This window comes from Megascapheus bottae, chromosome 12, assembly GCF_031878675.1.
Source record: "Megascapheus bottae isolate mThoBot1 chromosome 12, mThoBot2.hap1, whole genome shotgun sequence".
Classification (NCBI taxonomy): domain Eukaryota; kingdom Metazoa; phylum Chordata; class Mammalia; order Rodentia; family Geomyidae; genus Megascapheus; species Megascapheus bottae.
In genome coordinates, this window is record NC_143520.1 from 8747657 (window position 1) to 8759543 (window position 11887).

Here is an 11887-nt window from a genome sequence, read left to right on the forward strand (position 1 = left end):
GAACATCTTAAATGCAAATTGACAAAGATAGAATCAGGGAAAAGCATTATGATCAGGACAGGGTTATGTACCAAAGGGACTGCAGTAGAGGTGAGGACAGTCTTTCTAGAAAGCTGCTCCAAGAGCCCAGTGGTGGCTTAAGCCTGTAAACTCAGTGATTTGGAAGCACAGATGAAGAGATTGCAATCCACAGCCATCTCAAGGGGGGCGGGGGGGGGGGAAGACTCCATCTCAACCAGGTCTGGATGCGATGATAACTCCCCTGTTTTCCCATCTTCAGAAGTTGGGCACAATGGAGAGTATCTTTCATCCTCAGTAACAAGGCGAAGCAAAAGTAGTGAGACGAAAGCCCAGATCAGGCTAGAGAAAAAGTAAAAAAGTTGGACCTTATCTTGAAAATCACCAAGGTAAAAAAGAGCTAGAGACATAGCTCTGAGTGCTAGAACACCTGCCTGACAAGCTTGAGGCCATGAGTTTACTCACTAGTACCATCAAAAAAGAAATGAACATTTGAAGAAAGAACAGGCAAACCATTGGCCATTATTGAACATCTGGCTTGATTTCTGTGGTAAGATTCAAGACATACAGTACATTCATTTTTTTGTTGTAGGTTCTAAAGTCAATTTCAACACTGCCTCAACACCCAAAATGCTAAGGGAAATGTTCAACATAAGTTCCTTTGATATTCATCAACTTCTGGACAGATATTTTTAAGTAAAAAATTAAAAGGTTTAGCTAGGGATTTTGCTTGATGGAAAAGCACTTGCCAAGCATGTGCAAGGTCTTGAGTTCCATCCCCAGTACTTCAGGGGGAAAAAAGGCATTAATGATAACTAAATTTGAAATTTGCATATAAATATTAAATAGGACAGATATTATTTGCCTTTACCTTTTCTGTGCAGGGAATCAAACAGTCTTGAACATGCTGTGCATTAAATACTCATTTTAAACTGGACTGCTTGGGTGCTACAGGCTCATGTCCATGATCGTAGCTACTCAGGAGTTTGAGATTTGTGGATTGCAGTTTGAAGCCAGCCCAGAGACTATCACCAATAAACTACTCAGAAAAAGAAAAGTGGCACTGTGGCTAGAGTGCTAGCCTTGAGGACAAAGAGGTTCAGGGACAGCACCCAGGCCAGTTCAATCACCCAGACTGGCCAAATTTCTCTCTCTCTCTCTCTCTCTCTCTCTCTCTCTCTCTCTCTCTCTCTCTCTCTCTCTCTCTCTCTCTCTCTCTCTATATATATATATATATATATATATATATGGTTTCACTGTGACATTTTCTTACATGCACATATTATGCACAGTATGTTAATTTTTGAGCATGGATTCCCAGACCATATGGTGAGTATGGCGAGTGCACTTTTGAAGCTCAACTGCACAGGGTAGTTGGGGTAGAGGTCCACTTTTTTTTTTTTAAAGGAAATTTAGGTAGGAACAGACAGGCTTTCTTTAGAACTTGTAGTTCTAAAGGAGCAAATAGTCTCCCTTTTGTATTTCATCATGGGTGTGACTTTTCTAGTGTGTCAGCTTGATGTTGAAGTGGAATTCCAAATTCAGAAGCCCCATGGTTTCTAGACTTTTCTCCCAACTCTATGTGGGAAATAAGATTTAAGTATTTGAAGTTATTGTCACTAGTACCAATCGTTATCCATTCAAAATGTTCCTAAAGGTCATGAAAGATTTTTATTTGCCAAATCAAGTAGCAATTTAATTAAATCTTCATACTCTATTTTTATTTCTTTTTGCAGTCCTGGGGAAGGAAATCAGGGCTCTTGCACATGGTAGATAAACAGCAATCTGTCTCTGAACTATATAGAATTCCCAACTTCCAAAAACTAAGAAAATTCCTTTTGTTCTGCATTCATATCTTTTCCCCCAATGGATGGTGAATGGCATTCTCTCTTTAACAGCCCAAACTGACCAACCATCTTGATTAGGACTCGGCTTAACAAGTTACCAGCTCATTTTCATGTAGGCCATGCATTGTCGGTAACTTGAAAGTCAATGGGCTATACCAAATTTCTAATCTAATGCTTCCACGGTCCCTATATAACTTCATTTTTCACCACTAAACTGCTTCTTGTTTCCCCAACTATCCTATGAATATAACACATTTTTTTAAAAATCCAAACTTTGGCCTTTATGTTTTCTTTCCCCCCCCTTTTTTTGGGGGGGTGGGTCATGGCGCTTGAACTGTAGGCATGGGTTCTGTCTCTGAGCTCTTCAGCTCAAAGCTACCACCCTACTCCTTGAGCCACAGCCCCACTTCCCATTTTTCTAGTGGTTAATTGGAGATAAGAGTCTCTCATTCTTTAGTGCCCAGGCTGGCTTTGAACCTCAATTCTCCGATCTCAGCCTCCTGAGTAGCTAGGATTATAGGTATGAGCCACCATGCCCAGCTACTTTTCCCCAAATCTTACCCATAACTTCAGAAAGTCCTAAATCTAATAGTTATCGTCAAGCTTTTTAAATTAAGAAAACCTGGTAAAACTTTCTTAACAATTAATATACACTAATTTAGCAATATACCAAGTACGATAGTCTCTATAAGTGAACATTTGCACAACCCAATTAGAGATAAAAGAAAAAAAAATTCTGCCCCACTAAAAATGGGAAAATATTTAAAAAGGAAAAAAGAAAAGTCCACAGTAAACTATGGCAAACCAATATACTTCTTCCTTTTAGATTGATTCTCTCAGGTATTAAGTTACAGTTATAGAAAGCTGACAGGAAGCAGTCAGGTTTCTGTTGGTTATGAGTATTGCGTATTCATAAGAAACTGGTCAATTGTTATCCCAAGTGCACCATTTTGCATTCCTACCAGCAACATGTTAAAATTCCAGTGATTAAATTTGTGTTTGGGGGTTTTATGTAGATAAACTCATGAAGATTATTGGTTTTTAGTTTTCTTATAAGATTTTCTCTGGTTTTGAGTATAAGTGTAGGATTGTCTATAACAATCAATTGACTCCACTATTTTAGAGTTTGTGAATTGTTTCTTCCTTAAACATAATATGGAAGTAATCCCAATGGATTGGGTGTGACTAGGCTGGGATTTGAGGCAAGGGGACAGCTGGAGTAGGCAACGCAAATGCCATGTGGACTGAGAAGGGTGTTTTTGTTTTGTTTTGGGGGCTTTTTTTTTTTTTGTCATGTGGCTTGAACTCTGGGACTGGGTGCTGTCTCTGAGCTCTTCAGCTCAAGGCTACTGCCCTACCCTAGAGCCACAGCACCACTTCCTGGAGCTAAAAGTCTCATGGCCTTGTAGTGCCAGGGCTGGCTTTGAACTGATCTGAACAGTTCTCAGCCTCCAGAGTATCTATGAGAAGGGTTTTTTTGTTGTTGTTTGCTTTTGTTTTTCTTGGATGTGAGTGGTCTGGGATTTGAATTGAATTTTTTCTTTCTTTGTTTTTTCCCCCTGCATGGGATCCTCCCATACCTCCACCCTCCTTTATTCCAGGGCCTGCTGTAAAGTCTTATTTAGGCTTTTTGTTTGTTGGTTTGTGCCAACAAACCAGGGCCTGGGCTATCCCTAAACGTTTTTGCTCAAGGCTAGTGCACTTAAACTACAACTCCAGTTCCAGCTTTCCCCTTTCCCCCACCCACCTGCCCCAGCAAACTAGAGATTAGAGTCTCGTGGACTTTCTTACTTGGGTTGGCTTCCAACTGCAATCCTCAGATCTCAGCCTCCTGAGTAGCTAAGGTGGCAGGTATGAGCCACTGGCCTCTAGCTTAATTGGGTCTTTTTAAGTGTTCTTAACTGGTCTCAGCTCTTTGAAGTAAGACGAGATCGAGACAGTGCATAGAGGGCAGCCATAGCTGGAGAACACAGTCCTGCAGGCTAAGGTGCCAAAGACACTGAGGCCTCCTGGCACTCTCTTTGGATACTAATCTTGGACAGTGTCTGGTCCTGTGTGCTCTATGTGGTCAAGTAGTCTCTGCAGTAACATGACCAAAGATGCTTCTAATCCACAGCTCACCACTAGCCTCCCTTCCTGCTCAAAGAGGTCAGGACCAGAGACTAAGGCTCTCTTTAGCCAAATTTTGTACAAGTGGTGTTTATGGTAGAAGCTAGCTATTGAGATAGAAGAGTTCTTTATGAAAAGCAGCTGTGGATGTACAGGATGTACACCCTAAATTTGCAATCTCATCAAAGAAGCTCTGGGTTGGGGGGAGAATTGTGCTCAGAGTCCTTCAGTTTGTTTCTTGTCAACTACTCCCAAACCATCTACTACTCCAGCTTCCAGTGGTGGGATCTGAAGGATGTTAATGTCAGTAGAACTGAAGAAGGTAAGCGATTAGTACACATGTGGGGTGCAGGAAGTCATTTTATGTCTTTGCCAACTCCTTTAGTTTCCCCATGAAATGAGACGGTTTTGCCTCCTGGAAAACAAGAAGGGACCGAGGACCACAAGCTGAATTGTCATGGTGCTCCAGACAGACAGTGAGAACTGGGGAGCTAGGAAGTTGGACGTCCAAGTGGAGATGACAGACAGTGGGTGCTCACTTGGCTTCAGGAAGCAATAACTATGGACTGGTGGAAGGCTATGGGGTCCCTGCTCTGTGTCCCCTTCTCTCCCCCACCCCTTCCCATCACCAAGTGCTGCATGTGTTCAAAATTCCGAGAACAACTGAGAAGGTATGGCACTTTCTGTCTGGATGTGAATCAAGTTTGAACTAAAGCCTAGGTTCAGGAGTGGCAGAAAAAAAGAGTGGGTGGGAAAGCTTTGGGACCCAACCAGATCTTGAAATTGTGTCCAAGCCAAACCTCACCAAAATTTTTAGAAGAACTCAGAGGTCCTGTGTAATAAATACCCTACAGATATTTCTTGTGGTGGCTGGAAAATTAGCTTCATGTCTGGCTTGCTGGAACACAGCAGGAAAAGGACTCCATATTTAAACTAGCGTCCACCCTTCGTGGGTTTGCCTTTTCCTTTCAGATATCACAAATTGAAGAAAGAAGACAGCAGGAGTTTCAGGACTTTCCAGTCTCTGGAATAATAAGATCAAATGAATGTTTCCTTTATAAAATACCAGGTATTCTGTTCTGGTAGGAGTAGATTTTGGGTTTACACTCAGGTTGAACATAGAAGGAAAGGAAGGCTTTGATTTATCACCTAAAACCCTTCTTTGCATCTGTAATGAGCAGAGACAATTGTTTTATTGAAATAGTTGTTAGTTTAGCTGAAAGTACTTTCCTAAGTGATCCAAAATTAGGTAATTTGTTTTGTTTAATGAAGGGATTTTAGTAATGGCTTGCAACACTAGCATAGTAGTGGTAGAAACATTAAGGTTAAACTGTTAAAGGACTTGAACCCAGGACTTCATGCATGCTAGGCAAACATTCTACCAGTAGGCCATGCTCCCAGCCCCTAAATGACTTTTTTAAAAGCTTTTTTTTATTATTTCAAAAGAAAATAAATTCAAAATTTTCTCTCAGGCAGGTAAATACTCATATTTTCTGATGTGAGGTTTGTCTTTTACATCATTCCATTCCCCTGCTCTTTCTAGAGGGAGAAAAGCAGAGCTGGAGATGTGGTTTGTGCAGCAGTATGCCTGCCCAGCAACTACAAAGTCTTGAATTTCAACCTTCCTACCACCAAAAGAAAAAGAGACACACATTTTCATCTCCCTTATAGAGCTTGAGAAGAAAGAAGCTCTCATTTATTCTGTGGCTGACCTAGAAAATTGAAAGGAGTCAGAAAAAAAAGACCAAAATGCAGCCAGTTGTATGTTTACTTTTCAGTATATGTCCCTCCAGAACAGAAATCAAAAACTTTTACTATTGAATTAATTGAACAAAACACCCCCTAGTGGTAGTTGAAAATTCTTTTAAGTGAAGAAAACATGTGTTTCTTGTAGAAATTTGGTGATCAATTTCACTATCAGTTATTTTACCAGGTCACTGTAGTTTAATATTAAAGTCTCTTGCTATGGGGTTGTTGGTTTTGGTGTTTTGGCTATTATTATAAATAACTGCGTGCATATTCCTTTATGTATTGGTGTCAAATACCATATAGATAACCAGTGGAATACATACAGGCTCAACTTTGAAGTCTCCAAAACATTCTTTCCAGGTTTGACCATTTTTAAAATATATAGTGCTAGTGTATCAGTAAGCCTTTATCTGTGTAGCCTGACCGTTATCTCTACTCTTTTTAATTTTGTATGTCAGTGCAAGGACTTGAACTCAGAGCCTCAGCTAGTGCTCTACCATTTAAGTCACAATTCCAGTCCAGCTTCTTCACCAGTTGCTTGAAGATAGCATCTCTTAGAGTTTTTTCCCTCAGGCAGGCTTTGCACAGCAAGCCTCCAGATAATAGTTGAGTCACTAAGATTAAAGGCATTAGCCACTGGTGCTCTGCTCATCATCACTCTTGCAAAATTTATAGCCAGGTTCTCAGCTCCCTGAAAAAGGTGGCTCAGCCACAGAAAAGAGATGCCCCCACCTCAGCTTCCTGCTCCTAAATCTGTACACTAACTTGCACCCGCACCTGATCTACCTTCTCCCATCCCCTCCTGTTAGGTAGAAGAGGTTTGTTCTCCTGAAGAAGGGGGAGCCCAGTGCTTCATCTGAGGCTGGACATCCCAGGTCTCCTCAAGATTCTCTCTTTAGGCTCCTTCTGCAGAGCCCCGGACCTCTCCACCTTCCTTTTCCCCTTTCTCTTGACTCATTTCTAACTTAGAAAAACTGGCTTAGGGGCTGGAAGTTTGGCCTAGTGATAGAGTGTTTGCCTAGCATGCATGAAGACCCGGGTTGGATTCCTCGGTACCTCACATACATAGCAAAAAGCCGGAAGTGGTGCTGAGGCTCACGTGGTAGAGCTCTAGCCTTGAGAAAGTCCAAGGACAGTGCTCAAGCCCTGAGCTCAAGCCCAGGACTGGCAAAAAGAAAAAAGAAAAACTGGCTTATTTCTCCCAGCCTAGGAGCAAACAAACCTCAAACTTATACTATGATTCCTTCTGCTTTTAGCCCTACTGTCTTTGCCATCCATTCTTAAATAGTCTGCACTTGCAGTCCCCAATCCTTCACATCCCACAATGGGGTTTGAACCCAGAGTCTCTGAGCTTGCTAAGCAGGCTCCACTTGAACCACACTCTGGCTCCTTTTGGGTTTGGTTGTTTTTCACATAGGGTCATTTAACCTTTACCTGCACTCTTCCATAGAGCTTCACATTGCCAAGATTTCTGATCACCTTCATATGTTAAATCTAATAAGAATTGTGTGTGTTTATTGCATTTGGTGCATTGGTAGTATGTTGTATTTTGGTTTGGGGCTTAAGTTTAAATTTACCACCAAATTCAACAAAAGAATTCAAGTAATCTGCTACCATAGGTAAAGAGGCAGATTCTCATGACTTCTTCATATTAGGCAAATATTTTGCAAGCAGAGTCAATTTGAATTATTTAAAAAAAAAAACAACTCTGGCACCTCCAACTCTTCTAGCTGCCGTTGCATATGCAGGGCTCTAACATAAAAGCCCTTTAGGTATGCCAGTGCATTTATTTATTTGCATGTATTCCCTTCTTTAAAAATTATTTTATTATCTTTAAGTAGTTGTACAAAGGATTTGCCATTAAACAAAACAGTTGATCAATGGGACCCTGTAAAGATATTTTATACCACTCGCTAGTTTTTCCTTGGACACTTTTTTTTTTTTGCTTAAGTCTAGTGCTCTGCCACTTGAGCACCACTTCTGGCTTTTTCTGTGTATGTGGTACCAAGGAATCAAACCCAGGGCTTCATGCATGCTAGGCAAGCACTCTACCACTAGGCTACACTCCCAGCCCACGTTCCCTTCTTTTCAAGGCAACCTCTTCTGATTTGTTTATTTATTTATTTTTTTTGTTTTGTTTTGCCAGTTCTAGCACTTTAACTCAGGGCCTAGGCACTGTCCCTGAATTTCTTTTGCTGAAGGCTAGCATTTTACCACTTGAGTGAACCACAGTACCACTTCTGGCTTTTTCTGTATATGTGGTATTGAAGACTCAAACCCAGGGCTTCATGCATGCTAGGCAAGCACTCTACCATTAAGCCACATTTCTAGCCCTCTTCTTTTGATTTCTAGGTCACTATACTCTTCCAGGGTCACATCTGGGAAAGGGTCAGGCTGACACTTGGTAGGTAGAAGTCTGTTACTAGACGCAGGACAGCTTTCACTCTGAAGTAACCACCTAATACTATTGAGAAAATGGCTTAAAGTCTCCCTTGCTCCATTTTTCTTTCCCCATTACTGTTGTTGTGTTTTATTTTAACTTCATTCAGTATGAGTAGAGGTTATTAGGGATTTGGGAATAATGGTGTGGAGTTGGGGAAAAGTCACAGGATCTAAGGAGCGATTTGGAAAGTTGGATTTTCTACAAACCCACACTATGGAATCATTCAAGGAATTTCCTCTACCTTAAAAATCAACTTTTATATCAAACAGCTTAACTTATTCTTGCTATAGGTTCCTTTCCTTAGTGAAAGAACTATGAAATCCCTTAAGCAACAACAAAAAAAATGGTGATCTTCTAGTTAGAATGACCTTTGTAAACCAACCACTTGCTTTCTTTGGCAAAGTAGAGTCTGGTATCAGGGCTCCCTCAGGAGAGGCATCCTGTTGGCTAGCCTGGTTCTCAAGGTGCCCCAGCCCTTTGTGGGGGCAGTTGGGATTACGAAATAAGATTTGGGGGGGGGGATACAATGCACGTTTTATTGGTGAGCATGGTGTCAGCGGGGTGGGTGTGGTGATGTAGCTCGGTGGGTGGGGGTCCTCATGAGTGCAGGGCTCGCCACTTATGCAGAGGACCGCGGTTTGGGATATGCTTGACTCCACAGCCGTCAGGGATGAGGCGCTTCTCAGCTACCATGTCTTCAAACTCATCTGCATTGAACTTTGTAAAGCCCCACTTCTTGGAGATGTGGATCTTCTGGCGACCAGGGAATTTGAACTTGGCCCTGCGTAAAGCCTCAATCACATGTTCCTTATTCTGCAGCTTCGTGCGGATGGACATGATGTCCCCTGGGGCTTCCCAAAGGCACCCCGCATACCTGTCTGGAGCCTAGATAGGGGGACAGCATGAGATCAGAGGCTTGAAAACACACGGGATAATTGTGTCCAAGGTCCCTTAGGGCAACCCATACAAGGAACAGGCTGCGTACACTACCAAGGAGCTTGCTGTTTGCAACCATTGCACACCAAGGCCCTACAAGTAAAGAACCTGGTCGGCTTAATTAGCTGCAGACGAAATAAGCTTTATGCATTTCCTTGAAATGTTGCCTGCCTGTGCCTTTGGCTTTCTGATGCTAGTGGAGTGCCGGGCTGGACTGACTCGCCTCCTTCTTTAAAGGAGATGCTGAGGGAATGGGCTCATCTACCTCCGTCCAAAAACAAGAGACTCTTCTCTTCTTGTGTAATGGAATATCTACCCAGTAGGGGAGGAAGGAGGAGGTAATGGTATGGGAATGGGTTTACTGTGACATTTTTCTAAAGATTTTAGTGAATAATAAGTCAAAATAATTGTGTTAAAATGAGATACATAAATACTACTAATACTGTTGGTCCATATGTTATGAAGCTCACCTTCCTAGAGACAGGGGCCTGACATAGGTCAACATTCATTTATTTCTATTTTACTCTCAGACCTAAATTAAGAATATTTACTTGCTAGATATGTCAAAAAGACAAAATCAAAAGGCATATAACTAGACTACAGTGCAATAAATTATAAGAAAATCACGAGTAATTAATTCAAAATGTGAATCTCTTATATAAATGGTATAAATTATGGAATGGGAAAAATAAATCTCTATATTAGAGAGTTGTTTTGAAAATTAATAAACTGCAATTCCTAGCATATGGTAGGTAGTATTTTTTTTTTTTTTTGCCAGTCCTGTGGCTTGAGCTCAGGACCTGAGCACTGTCCTTGGGCTTTCCTCAAGGTCAATGCTCTACCACCTGAGCCATATCACCACTTCTGGCTTTTCTATGTATATAGTTTTGAGGAATCGAACCTAGGTATTCATGCATGCTAGTCAAGCACTCTACCGCTAGGCCAAACTCCAGCCCAGTCGGTAGGTACTATTTTAACATTATCGGAGCATCAGTTATGTGTTACTCACTGGATTGCTATAGACAAAGCTAGATGGTTTTATAAAGTAATCTTTCTTTCTTTCTTTTTTGATCAGTCATGGAGCTTGAACTCAGAGCTTGATCCTGGTCCCTGAGCTTTTTCACTCAAGCCTAGCACTTTGAGTCACAGCACCACTTCCAATTTTGTGGTGGTGTGGTGGTTAACTGGAGATAAGAGTCTCATGGACTTTTCTGCCAGGCTGGCTTTGAACATGTTCCTCAGATCTCAGCCTCTGCCTCTTGAGTAGCTAGGGTTACAGGCATGAGTTAGCTTCTTCTTTATTTTTTTAAGATCCTAGAAGTTGCATTAACTTCTACATTTTAGAAATTTTACATACTTAGTTTACAGAATCTCTCTGTCTCTGTCTCTCTCTCTCTCTCTTTCTCTCTGTCTCCCCCCCTTCCTTCCCCTTCTCCCCCCGCCCCTTCCCGGTCTTTTCCTCCTACTCTGGGTTAAATTTTTTAAAGTGATCTCATTTCTTCAGTAAATTGATGGCTTAAGACTAAAAGACTGAAAACTACATTAAGGAAATCTAGCAATTTACATTGGGAGCATTAGAGCCTAGAAAGGCAAGCTGGCTGCACTTACTGCCGTCTGATACACGTGCGTTCTGACACAGCTGCCAGGCCTGCTTTGTGTCTGGGCACAGAGTGAAGAGAGGGGGACGTAACGCGAATTAAATCGAGTCTGCCCTTGAGAGGCAACGCTAGGGTGTGGGATACAGAAGTGAAGTGAAAGCTGGGCGTGGAGAAACCTTCTAAGTTCTAGAGGCTGCAATCGGGAGGGGCTGCGGGGAGGACGCGGCAGGAATTCTCCCCCCCTTGGACCGTTCCCTTCCCAGGCACACAGCCCCAGGAATCGTTGCTTCCCAGGCAAGCACGGAAGTCACCGGCGGCGGCGTCTAAAGGGCCGGGCCTTGGGTTCCAGGCTCTGGGTGTGAATTCCCTGAGATGGAGGGAGGGGCTCACAGTCTCCCTCGTTGCCTGACATGGGGGGAGAAAAAACAGGCTTTTCCCCATTGAGACTCACCCCACGTCGAAAGAAAGAAAGAAATGGAACAGAAAGAGCCGAAGGGCGGCTTCTCAGCCTGCAAAGAAGGGCGGCTCAGCGCCTCGGGAAGGCTTTACATGGCCACTGGGCCCCCCGGGTCTGCCCAGCCCCGCTTCACCTAAGTCGGGAGGGCAGAGGACCCAGATGCCGCCGGGAGGCGGCGTAGCTTGGACTCTGGGTCCACCTGCTGGTGCAGTGAGAGGTCAGCCTGGCGCCGCAGGTTTGCAGCCCTGCTCACCCCTCCCAGCAGGGTGCAGTTGGCAAATGGGCCCGAATGCAAAGCCCAAGTGGGTACTCTGAAGTGTGAAGGTAGGAGCCTGAGAATACATTTCTCTCCTCCCCTCTCCTTCCAGGTCTTCCTCCCCAATTCCCCTCCCTCGCCCTCCCTCCTCTCATTAGGGGTGGGACTGAGATTTGATCTCAGGGTCTTCGATTGCTAGGCACTCTGTCACGTGAACCATTCATTTCAGGGTCTTTCTTTCTGCCTGGGATAGCCTGGACTACATTTCCTCACATCCTGCATGGCTAGGTTGACAGGCACATGCCACCACACCCGGCCTTTACTGGTTGAGATGAAGTCTTGAGACCTTTTCCCCAGGCTTTCCTCGAACTGCAGTCCTATTGATCTCAGCTTCCCAAGTAACTGGGATTAGTCACTGTCCCTAGGGTGAGAAGGTGTTTGTTGGTAAGTTGAGATGGCAGCCTGGAAACTGGG

At 43.1% G+C, this 11887-nt stretch overlaps 1 non-coding gene and 1 pseudogene across 1 annotated transcript; both read right to left on the bottom strand.

Moving 5' to 3' along the window:
• Positions 1-8684: 8684 nt before the first annotated feature.
• LOC150056176 (large ribosomal subunit protein uL16-like) lies at positions 8685-9047 on the bottom strand (annotated as a pseudogene).
• A 52-nt stretch (positions 9048-9099) lies between these two features.
• On the bottom strand, positions 9100-9233 carry LOC150056177 (small nucleolar RNA SNORA70). The gene has a single exon (XR_016537365.1). It is a non-coding gene; the product is annotated as a small nucleolar RNA SNORA70 (small nucleolar RNA).
• Positions 9234-11887: the final 2654 nt, after the last annotated feature.